This window comes from Pimephales promelas, chromosome 11 (assembly GCF_988280905.1).
Source record: "Pimephales promelas chromosome 11, fPimPro1.hap1.1, whole genome shotgun sequence".
In the NCBI taxonomy this organism is placed as follows: Eukaryota; Metazoa; Chordata; class Actinopteri; order Cypriniformes; family Leuciscidae; genus Pimephales; species Pimephales promelas.
The window spans coordinates 17,830,754-17,843,514 of NC_142779.1; the positions used below are offsets into that span (position 1 = coordinate 17,830,754).

Here is a 12,761-nt window from a genome sequence, read left to right on the forward strand (position 1 = left end):
GACCCTCCAATAGCCCTTAACTGAAATTAAATCTTTCATTAGCGGAGCGTAGGTGCCAAAACCTGCCTCATTCTCACACAGGAGGGCAAGTCTTTGTGGTCACAGGGAAATGCCTTTCCAATGTCTCAAATCCCCCACATGCCATGAGCCAAACCTAAACCACAGCAGTGAGAAGGGAGCAGCGCTGTCTGGTGAAATCAGGGAGCCTCCAGTGCCAAGAGCTGCCATTACGCTCAGCTACTGTCGGCAAAAGCGATACCTCGTCAAGACCGCGTGGGTGGACCAAAATCACATGAGGTTTAGTACATCGACGCCTACACATACAGTACACACACCACTGCCTGTGTAATGTCAGGCCAGATTTAGGTCCCACTCTTTTAATGTCCCTGGGCATAAAGGGTCAGAGCAAGTACAGTTCTGTGAAGGCACTTAACATCTGCATTGCCTCTAATTCCAAAAAAGCCAAAGGGAGGGGTGAAGCAATTCTGCTCCTCGTGTCAAGCCAAAATCATCATCATCATTGGGCAGAACTTAGTGGAGTCAGAGCCACAGAAACAGGGCTGTTCTTATCCTAAAAGGTCAAAGGTGACTTGTTTAAGTCAATTCTAATTTGCAGTGCATTTGTAGTGTTTTCAAATGGGTTGCTATAGCGTCACCTACTCTAACCTCAAGTCAAACCTCTGAAAATCAGCCGATGCGAGTGCTGTAGGCAACTTTCGTCTGCAATAATCTGTGGTGGTGTTGAGCTGCTCCACTTATATGCTGCGAATTACACTGCAGATCCAAATATGGAGGTCTAATACATCTGTTTGGCATGTTTGTGTGCGTAGTCTCAAGAAAGAAAGTAACGTTTACTGCCCAACATCAGCCTTCTTGTCTCAAGGCAAGGAAATTTTATGTCTCCTGACTGGGTCAATAACAAATGGGATTTATTAATCCCGGTCTAGCAACTGGACTTCACACAGCCAAGGTGTCTTTATCAAACCCAGGCTATCTTTCTCAGCAGGTTCTGGTTTTAGACCAGACGTCTGACGGCAAAAAGGATTTGGGAGGCATCGAAACTCACATTTCTCAAAGCCGAAAGCCATTACCTGTTCCAGCAACACCTGTTCTGCAGTCCTCCTCTTGTCTTTTTTCATCCCTCCGCCCCCTCCTGCAACAGGTCCTTGTAAACAAAGTGCTGAAATCTCTCAGGGGGTTGAGTATTTTTACAAGCCAGCACATTGTGATGAATATATCAAAGCTCTACTGGAGGCTGCACAGGCTTTTATGGGCTAATAAATTAGTTCGGGCCCTGCTGGGGAACACACTGCTGCCCAGGGCCTAACCACAGAAGAGACCTGGCACAATATGACAAGCTAAGGGGAAACAGAATAGCGGATAACCGCGAGGAGCGTTGTTGGCCAGGTAGGAGATGCTTTCTCTTGTACAGGTGGGCTTTGTGCTGCTATGGGCTGTTTGGACTTATTGAAAACTGGCAATCCACAGAAAATGTAATCATCGTTTTTACTGGTATTAAACATTGCATGGTTGTAACTATAGTGGCCAAACACACCGCAATAAATAAATAATTTTTGTTTAATATTCTAAACTATTTCAATGGAACACTAATTAAAATGTTTGTGCTTGTGAAGAGTATCAATGAGTCCTCTACCACACAAATTTAAAATAAAAATAAAATACTTCTTGTAGTTTAACTGTTCCAACAGCATATGGGCAGTAAATCTCATTCACACTGATAATAAGCGCTGTTTTAGAAAATTGTACATGTGTGCCCAAGCGGTGGTTGTGTAGCATCTCATTTAAAGTGTGCTCAGAACAGAGCATACTCTACTGATGAAACACCAGCTCATTTGGCCGGCAGATGTTTGTAGGTTTCTCTCTCACATAAACTAACGCAAACAAAGCCGAACAATTAAACACAATGTACTTTCTGTTGGTCTGAAAATGGGTCAGCACTTCTCTAAACAAACAAAAAAAAAATCTTCCCCTTTTAAAATGTTGTGTGTTCTTCATCAGACAGAAAATAACACAGCTATGACCTAATTAATGTCTTCTGACATCAACCAACTGTCTTAGACCATTTCTTGTTAGCATTCCCCAGCTGTTGTTTTTTATGGATATACATAGTCACTTATAAACTTTGCATACGGATGGACATCATACAGAGCTGAGCAGGCTACAGGTGTTTATCTCAAAGAGGATTCAACAGGATTGCTTCTTTGATACTTAGCATAAACAAACAGAGCCATATAACAAAATGACGCACTGCAAATCCCAAAAGACAGAAAAAAAAAGAATCATTTTAGGAAAAAAGATTCCTATTTTTCGGCCAGTTCACACAGAAATGATTTTTGTCCTCCAATTTTTAAAATAGTTTTTCTATGTTAATGTAACGTATCAGCTAGTACAGTAAGAGCTTGCGCAGGTAAAGCCCACAAAAGTTCTAGTGATTGATATAATATAAAATTTGAAGGGACAAAAAAAAAAAATGTGTAAATGCTTTTATATTAATTTCCCTCGAGAAAGAGCAGAATGCTGATTTTTCTTGTCTCAGTGCAAATGCATTGAAAAATAAGAGTGCATCTCGATCAGTTCCCTACAGTAGTTCCCTATAGTTTGTGAATCAGTAGGCTATATCGTGTGCACAAATTCAGCCACTCGTAAGAACAGTAATTAGCCTGGATTACTATACATTAGGACAGTGATGGGGACATGACAACATCCTTGTTGTTCAATGTCACTGTTGGTATTTAAGAACAAGAACTTGTAATTATCTGGCACTGGTTTTGTTTTAATCGTATTATTATGATAAATACATTGATTGTTACATCCATAGATATCCATAATAAAGGCTAGATGTCTCGTCCACGCTGCTGGCCAATGGAGGTCGAAGTCTGCGCCTGGTGGCCATCTTGTCACAGGCAGCTCGCTCACTCATAACATTGCGTTTTAATGGCGCATGTACTTTTTAAATAACCATAACTTTTCAATTCTTTTCAAAAACTTTTCAACTTCTCAATTTTCTACTGATTTTCACAAGGTTTGGTTTGTTTTAAACATCAGAGATGTAGTTATGACACTGCATACGTATAATAAGTTTATAAATAAATAATCATCCAGAATTATAGCCAAGTTAATACCGTTTGTAAGAAACCAAACCGTTTGTAAATCTGTCAAGATTTCAACGAGATAAGAGTATTTGTGTTATATCAATCACACATCTTACATCAGTTTGCCTGTGACAAGATGGCCGCCGGTGATGATGCGTTTCTCCTGTATACATGGAATTGCAATTTCCCGATGTAAACAGCGATGCGCGGTTAGGTCAAAAGTGTCAGTTGTATGACGTCTTGGGATGAGACTGCGCTGGTTTTTGAACATGAGAGCTAGTCACGTTGGACAGCAAATTTTTAATTGATTGACATTAATGTAAATGTAAGAATCAGCCAACTTCAAACAGTTCCTTCCTCAGCTTTAGCCTGTTTGGATCGCAGTCATTTTAAATAGGTAAGTGGTGAATCACATCATTTGCTTATAGCCTGATATCCTGTATAGACTCGCTAAGGGAAGCGCCGTGATTTAGACTCTTAAATAAAAATACACAATGGAAAATGCAATGTTTACCTTTCAGCCAGCAGGTGCAGGGGCACAAAATACCTCCTGTTCAACAACAGCCGTGAGAATGAAGTTTCCATTGTAACTGATTGTTATTAGCCACAAATCTCTCCTTATTGCAAACACACACACACACACACACACACACACACACACACCTCTATCTAATGAAATCCACCTTTAATCAACTGCAGCTGCACATCTTATTAAACAAACCATGATCTGACTCAGGCTGTTTAGTGCTGTTAACACCAATCTCACATATATCTTTTACCTCTGGGCCATGCCGGAGTGCTGCTCGGCTCCCTAAATCACCCGCCCAGTGGTGCCAGCTCTCCTCCTGCTAAGAGAACAGATTAACTCAGACGCACCTGGTTCTCCTGAAGAACCACAGAAGGTGTTAAAGCTGCAGGAGTCTTTGTCTGAAAGAGACAGAGAGAGAAAAAAGAGTGGGATAGAAGAATCATTTAAAGACAGCCATATTAATGAACAGGTGCAAACTGAAAATTAAAGCAAGGTGTGTTGTTCCCCTTGTAAAGAGTTTTTATAGCTGGGTATTGCATATGTCCCAGCTTCAGATATGAGAGTAGCATATTTTCCAGTCTCTGTAACTCAGTGGTTTCTCATTCCTCTCAAATGTTGATTCTCAAATTTATCTGCTTACACTTACATTTATGAACAATGTATTGTTAAAATCTACCTCACTACGGAATGAATTGACATGCTTTTAACATTTTGTTAATGAAATTTTCCTGCATCACCTCCTCAACTTAAATCGATTTGTTTTTACTTTTATTCACCAAGGATGCATTAAATTGATCAAAAATTACAGTAAAGACATTTATAATGTTACAAACGAGTTCTCTTTTTAAATAATGTTCTTTTTAGCTTGTCATTCAAAGAATCCTCCACAAAAATATTAAGCAAAATATTTTTTTAAACATTGATGATATATTAAAACATTTATTGAAATCAAGTTCAGTGTTGGTGTCACAGGAATACATCATATTTTAAAATAGACTAAAATAGATTTTTTTTTTAAATTGTAATAATATTCACAATATTCATTTGTGTGTGTGTGTTTTTTTTTTAAATCAAATACATGCATTCTTGGTGAACAAGACATCTTTCAAAAAAATGTAAAAATCTTCTGAATGGAATAGTGGAAACTTAATTAACACAGGCTTCCATTGGTTATACATGATAGGCCTACTGTTTTTTTTTTCTTCTTTTTTTGTAGATGAAGATGAAAAACCATGTTTCATGTTATGTCAAATTAAGCAAAAATAATCCCCGGATTCATTTATACCAGTTCTGCCATTTAACATACTTTTACATGATCGCAAATCAAATTATAATTCAGCCGTGGAATTGCCTAACCTCAAAATTCACCTCGGGAGGTTGTTTGTGATTTCACACCTGTAGCTCATTTCTAATGGGTTTAAATTATGCTGCTACAATGTGTTACAAGTTTCAACACTCTTCACTTTTAAGTAGTGGAAGAATGAATCAGCCACAGAGCTGAAGCTGAGCTCTTTTAGGCCTCATCTGCAACAGTCTAATCAAGAATTTGAGAACAATGCTGTGAGGATGTTAATGAGATAAACATCCTTGAGAAGAAATGGAAAGGTCCAGCTTGAGTCCTGAAAAACTGGATTTGCGTTCTATTCCACTGTAATAAAGATGGAGGTGTTTCCACAGGGTTATACACTCAAACCATAAGACATATTTTCAGCAAATAAGACATAGTCAATATGCAACCTTATACCCAGTCAATCAACAACATACTATGTTCTATCTGCGTTCACAATTGATTTTTTGTGGGGGAAAATCAAACATTATATAGGCTAATGTGAAACTCAAATTAGCACAGCAGAAAGTTCTGCAGAAATGACAGGAAATGCGTTTACTGGAAATAAAATAATAAATGAGGTTTACTGTGAAGAGATGACTAGGGGTTTACATGTGTCACCACCCGCTGAGAGCCCATGCAGAGAAGAAGCAAAGACCCTGGTCCAAATGCTCTCTCTCTCTCTCTCTCTTCAGCTCTGCTTGTGGAAAATGGACCATTCGTCACGCTCATTGCTGCATTTGGAAATAACAGGGTATTTTTCCTCTCGTTGCTACTGTTGGATGAAATCTTTTGGGCATGTTGAACATCCCATGGGTGTTTGGATTTTTTATGCCTCCTTAAATTCTGGAGACTGACTGACTTCTCTTCCCCAAGCCAATATATGTATGTATATGTATGTATATATGTTACACAAAAGATAGATTGATATTTTTTTTCTTCAATTTTCCAAATGATTGTTTTACTGATATTTTGATTAATTTGACTATCTTGTACATTAATTATTAATAAGTATTATTCAAAAATCATTTACAGAGCACTCCAAGTCATGCCAGCAAAAAAAAAAAAGGAATTACCACCCATATCAAATAACTATCCCATCCAACAACTGACACACATGCAAAGCTCTGGCAGGGTTACAAATCAGCTGTCATTCAATCTGAGCCATTTGGAATTCCGCTAAGCATGCTTTGGAAAAGATGACAAACTGTCACACGACATTAGACGAATTAAAAGCCAACTGAAGCGTTCGACTAACTCTGAACAGTACTGACCAACTGGCATAAGTGATTTACCACAGTCTCTCGGTCTGATTTGGACATGTGTATCAAATCAAGACATTTAATACCTCAAAATGCTATTGATCATTGGGTAACTTGAGTAGAATAACTTGGCCTGCTCCTTTCTTCTGATTTAATAATAGCTATAGACTGTAATTAATACCAGGCTGGGATGAGATGGCACTGCGGGACAGAAGAAGATGAGGAGATGTTTTAATGACGACTCGAACGAACTGCATCTCGCACTCATCACGTTTAAAGATCTAACCTTGATCTAATCCTCCTGGATTAAAGATTTGATTTTATCCACTAGGGGGCACTGGAATATTGCTCAGGCCTCGAAATAACATCCATATGCCCATCACTACACATGACACATCCATTTCCACTAAAACCACTGAGAGGCAGACAGAGGGAGTGAGGGAGATGTCTTAGAGAGCCATAAATGCAACACTGCGTGTAAAAATGCGAAACACCTGTGAGCAACATGCTTAGCGCTGCGACCTGCCAGGATGTGATCAAACATGGCAGACCATGAGCTAACTGTAAGATGTAAGAGGCGAGTGAAAGCACCCTTGCCCCTCCTCACTCTCTTTTTATGAAGGCAGAAATGAGGGGTGTCCAAAAACATTAAACCGGCAGAAATCCTTTCGCAGCAAGCAGGTTATTTATATGTCTGATGTGATGTCATGAATGAACATCACTTTCTTTCTCTCAGTTTATAATGTAATCCGTTTCCCCGAGGATTTGAGCTACATGCTGGATCTTTAAAAGTAGCACTCAAAACTGCTTCAGATGAAGGATAGTAATAATAATCACATGCTATTTTGGAAGTAACAAGCATAAATAAATTTGATTCCTTCCAAAAGCCTCTGAAGGATGTTGAATTCATATTTCTTCTGTCTCACCTCAAGAAACCCTCCCATTTTTGTGACTTCAATGCAAGAAAAGAGAACGAACGAACGAAAGAAAGAGAGCTCGTAACTCACAGAGAGAGACGAAGAGATTACTCTAACATGTGTCTTCCCTTCATCTCTCCATTCCTCAGAATACTGCTGTTTCCCATCCAAGCACAGCTGCACACATTTACAGTTATATATATATAGAGAGAGAGAGAGAAAGAGAGAGAGATGGGGAAGTACCACACTCGTTTAGTGATCCAATCTTTCCTCTCTCTTGTGCCGTCTCTGTTGAGGGACTTCCCAAAAGAATTTTTTGGAGAAGTGGACACATGACGGTCAACAGAGTAGAGGAAAACGTCTAACTTGCTTTTGATTTACTTGTTCTGTTCGTGTTTAAAATGATCATTCACATACAAAGTAAGCACATACGATGGCTTCGGATCTATAGTGCGTGTGTGTTACTAAAGCATTCTGTCTCCAAGCAGCTGCAGCCAATAGACACTTTTCAAAGAGACTTTTGTTTTACATATCTGCTTTTCTTTTAACTATAGAATTTGAAAGGAACAGTTCAACCAAATAATGTAGTTCCAAACCCGAATGACTTTCACTTATATTTTCCACGCAACTACAATTTTTAAACACTTCTTTCCATGCAAATAATGTAATGTCTCGAGACTTCCATGCTTGAAAAAGAACACAAAACCCCATACAAGTATCATAACAGTATAGTCCACTTGACTTCATTTTGAAGCCATATGATTGTTTTGTGTGTAAAACAAAATCTTCACTGAAAGTCTTGATATCCATCTTTACACATACATTAGAGTTCATGAAATGTCCAATTCGTGAATGAATCTTTCTTTTCAGATTTTACCCAAACTCTAAACTTCTTCCATCCGTCAATTCAAATTTTTCTGTGTAACATTAAATGTATACAGTATATTTTATTGTGCATATAATGAAAGTTAATGGTCACCAAAACGGTTGGTTAAAATATCTATTTTTGTGTTAAGAAACAAAATCAAACTGGTCTGGAACAAAATCAGTAAATGAAGACGGAATTTTCAAAAGTCAATTTTAACTCACAAATTCAATTATCTGGTAACAGTTTCTTACTTTAAGCTATTGATTTGAATACTTGAAATATATGCACAGCACCCCTGGCCTCTCAAACAGCTTGTGAGTACATTTTTGTTTTCTTTTTCATGGTTTATTGCACTTAAACAGTCAAATACACACAGCATTATGTCAAAATGCCCTTCTTTGCAAGCATTTAGGTAAACTCAGTCAGTTTTGAAATATACATTTGTGAGAAAGAAAATCATTTTTTTTTGGAACAGTGTATTGGTGCATAAGCTCTTAAAGCCTAATAAACCTGCTATCTGTTAGCAGACCTGCTTCTGTCTATCAGAGAACAAAAGACAAAGAGAAAGTCAACATTTGCTCTTTACTGAATAAATGATGTAACTTTGATTTTAAGTTTTAATCTGTATTTATTTTTTACAATTAAGACTATGCAGTGTTATTTCCAACACATTCTCATCCTTTGGCATCATATAGGTGACGCCATATGACATTTCGTCGAAATACTACGCACATGGCACCCTCAATATAACATGCACTGTTATGAGTAGGTTTAGGTCTGGAGTAGTGTCTGTGTCTCATATTGATTCTAAAGGATGCCGCTCACCTGTATGACACCTTGGGTTCTGCGTGTTATATTGACGATAAAGGGTGCCATGGGTGTAGTATTTCGACGAAATGTCATATGGCGTCACCTATATGACGCCAAAGGATGAGAACGGGCTCGTTATTTCACATTTGACTAGTATTTCTTACATCAACAATATAAAATGTTGAAAAACTTGATCATGGGGTCTTAAAAATGTGGCAGTCATGGCACAAGATGCTAAAAACAGCAAGATGAGATTCAGTGGCCAAAGGTGTCTGTCTGATGCATGTGTACATTAGTAGTACAGACAAAACACATGACATCACATCTTCAAAACACATCTTCATTAAAATCCAGTTAATTGCTCATATGGACAATATGAATCTGACTCATAACATTTCACTATCTTATTCCCCTCTCTTCTCCATATCTTGCACTTAAATGTCCAGTTGTAAAATAAGAAATGTTCAAACAAGACCTTCACCCTCAGGTGCAGTTCTAGAGAAGAAAATCTCACATGTGTTGAGTAACTTAGAGTCAGGCTTTTGTCAGACAGACCTGGAGTCTTTACACTTTTACTGAAAGATAGTGGATGTAGCATTAGCGCCAGCCAGCTTCAATAGCGCTAAAGCACCTCTGTTCAGACAGCTGCACTTAAAGGATCAATTCTAATCTCTACATAAACTCCTTTCTCTTCCATACCCATCCAGTTTCGATTTGACACAACAAAAACGTCGCTTCTCATTACCACTGAGGTGCCAAACCTGGTTTTACAAGGTGAGCAAAGAGATTATGTGAATTTTCCAACAGCTTAAAACAACTCAATTGAGGCATTTCACGACCTCTTCACCCACGTTCTCTAGTTTAGGATCTGGATATCCATGGATTCGGTCACTCCCCAGAGATCTGTGGGCGATTCTAAACTGTTATTTTCCTCACTCCACCACCAGAAGAGAACGCAGAGCTGCCGTAACCGCTTGGGGTTTGGTTGGAGGCCTGGGTGGGATAGAGATGTCAGGACAAGAGATGCAGAGCAGTCCAGGGACCTGCTTGTTCCTGTGGTTTTGGGAAGTGAAGTGAGAACTGCCTGGCTCTACTGCTTGTGGATTTGGCAAATTGATTGTTGAAATATTTCGAACAGCAAAGCATCACAGATGCTGTTATCGTTTTACATGAGAAGTTTAGCAGAAGGTCAAAACCCTGTATGACCTCGAATGTTGCATTTATATGTCAACATGTCGGATGAATGAACTGTTTAGTTTTGGCGTTTACAAACTAATTTTCTGTTATTTATATTGAATAATAAAATGTGTGACATAAATCGGATGAGGGATGTCAGTTTTTTTTTTCCTTGTCCACAACCAGACTGATTTCGGTCTGACTAAAACATTCACATTTTTAAAAGGCCATTAATTGGTTTAGCTGGAATGAAATTATAGTTTGAGAGTGTGAGCATGACAGACATTTTTTTGTCTTGAAAAATGATGTGTGGTATATAAATCGGATGAGTTATCTCCGGTTTGTCGACTTAGCAAAAACGGTAACACTTTACAATACGGGTGCACTAATATGCGTTAATTCATGCTTAACTAATGCACAGATAATCACGAGTTAATGTATAACTAATGAAGAACTAAACTATTAATTAATGATTACTGCATCAGCAACTAATAAAGAGTCTATATGATTAATAGATTAAGTAATACATGAATTGCTATTAATTCAATGTGTCATTGTGTATTAATTCCTTAATAACATATTTTATTAACTAATAGTGTAAATTAATGTGTTAGTTACCACAATTAGTCAAAGCTATGCACTTCAACTTCAAGTTGTCTGCTTTAATTAATCATTAGCTAATGATTTGCAAAGGTATCATTATGTTATGACTTTACTTGTTGAGGCACATCATTATTAACTAGTCATTTAGTAATTGTAGTAATTTGCACATGAATTTGCACTAACAATGAAGTAATTAATCATGTATTAATGCATATTAGTGTACCTGTCATATTATCTGGAAGTTGAAATACAAAGCTTTGGCTCATTCTGGTAATTAACATTAATTAACACTATTAGTTAAAAAGGAGTTATTATCAAATTAATCCAAAATTACATATTAAAAACATTAGTTCCTAATGCGGTAATCAATCACTAAGGAATAGCTAAGATAATCATTAGTTACACATTAATTCAGTGTTATATGTGCATTAGTTAAACATGAATTAATGCTTATTAGTGCACCCGTATTGTAAAGTGTTACCGCAAAAACAGGACTGATTTCAGTAGGACTAAAGCATTTACATTTTCAAAAAGACGATTAATTGCTTTAGTCTGACTAAAATCTAACTTTTAACGTGCATGATAACACACTTAATTTGAAAGTCCAAGTCTATTTGACATGCTGTTGTACAATGCCTCTTGTTTTTGACCATTACTCGTCGTTTACAGGCTTACACCATCTTCCGAAACACAGACACACACACACCCATAACACTAGCACTCTCAAACCTCAGAGATGTCTCACTGTTCTAATGCACGTTAAAAACACATGTCCGCTGAGCCCGAGGGAGGATGACAGCAGATCTTAGTGATGTAATGTAAAGGATTTCCTGTCTCCTTAGAATTAATGAACATGCTAATTTTTCTAGGATTGAATCACACTAATATTAGGTCACCAACACAGTCACACTCATAAACAAATAACTATCACCCTAACATGGCTTACATTAACTACTCTGCATGCTCCACAGTCATTTTCTCTCTCTCTCAGAAGTCAAACTGCTTTGGGGAATCACACCCACAATGTTTCAAAACAACAACAACAGCAGTCCCTGTACTAGACCCCAGAGGCTTGTGCCAGAGTGTCTCATAAACGTGAACCTGCCTTTGAGGACGGGGCCAAATAATTCCACCAAAGCGAATGCAGAGATCTACTGCACCTCCAGCTTTCTCATTACGATGCAATTTAGACACTCAATGCCACAATCATTCTACCAGGGGGTGGAAAGAGACTGATTTAAACTAGAGGAAAGGAAGCATTACAAAGACGCTGGTAAAGATGAGTCAAGTGCATCAGTTCTATCAAAAGCATTTCGCTGTATTTTACAGGCATGAGTGATCTAACTGATGTGTACTACTTTTACACATCTGTCTGAGGACTAATGAGGTCCTAACACTCAGCATGCAAATGCAAAATCACCTCTTGCATCAGGAGACTGGAGTTTGATCTCACAGAGGCAATCCATTTCCCCCCCGCAGGCAGGCTGGCGCTTTTCATGTGGGATTGCTCAGCATAGTCGCTGTCATTCTGCACTCTTTTTGTTCTTGGCACGGCTTTGCTTTTCCCCTCAGGTCAGAACTGGAGTCCTTACTGTTCTCCGCCTATTCACAGTTAACTTTGCCGTGGCGTCTATTCACAGGATCTGTAATTTAAAATGAAAACACTTAAGAATAGCTTACGGTTCACCCGCGGCCCTCTGTAGTGTCACATGAAAACAATTGCCATTTTTTTACGGTTCCCCAGTAGAATTATTAATTAATTAGCTCTTTTTCTTGTTTTCGATTATTACAGTTTCTGGAAAATAACGTCAAAGTAAAAGGATGAAAGAAATGGCAGCCTTTAAAAGAGCCAAATGTAAAAGTTTATGTGGATCAGAGCTGCTGTGATGATATTAATAGGCAGAAGAGAAGAAAGAAAACGAGAAGGATAGAATGAATCCTGCTGTTGGGGCTGTGTTCAATGCCAAACAGTGAAATAAAATTGAAAATAAATACATAAAAAGGTACACAGGCAAAATACACCCCTATTAAAGCATAACGAATGAGCCTATTAGACGTGTATTGTAGCTTTTTTCTTAATCAAAATATTCTCATAGATTCACCTGTTCATGTTTATTATAGGACTTTGAAATATTTCCGCAAGTCAAAAGGTCATG

General features: G+C 38.0%; 1 long non-coding RNA gene across 1 annotated transcript in view; it reads right to left on the reverse strand.

Moving 5' to 3' along the window:
• Window positions 1-12,761, reverse strand: part of LOC120479380 (uncharacterized) — a 45,088-nt gene that overhangs the window by 18,514 nt on the left and 13,813 nt on the right. Inside the window, exons 2-3 of the long non-coding RNA XR_016145538.1 lie at window positions 12,026-12,248; window positions 3,893-4,040 (exon numbers count right to left, since the gene is read on the reverse strand). This is a non-coding gene — a long non-coding RNA (uncharacterized LOC120479380). The remainder of the gene's footprint in view (window positions 1-3,892; window positions 4,041-12,025; window positions 12,249-12,761) is intronic.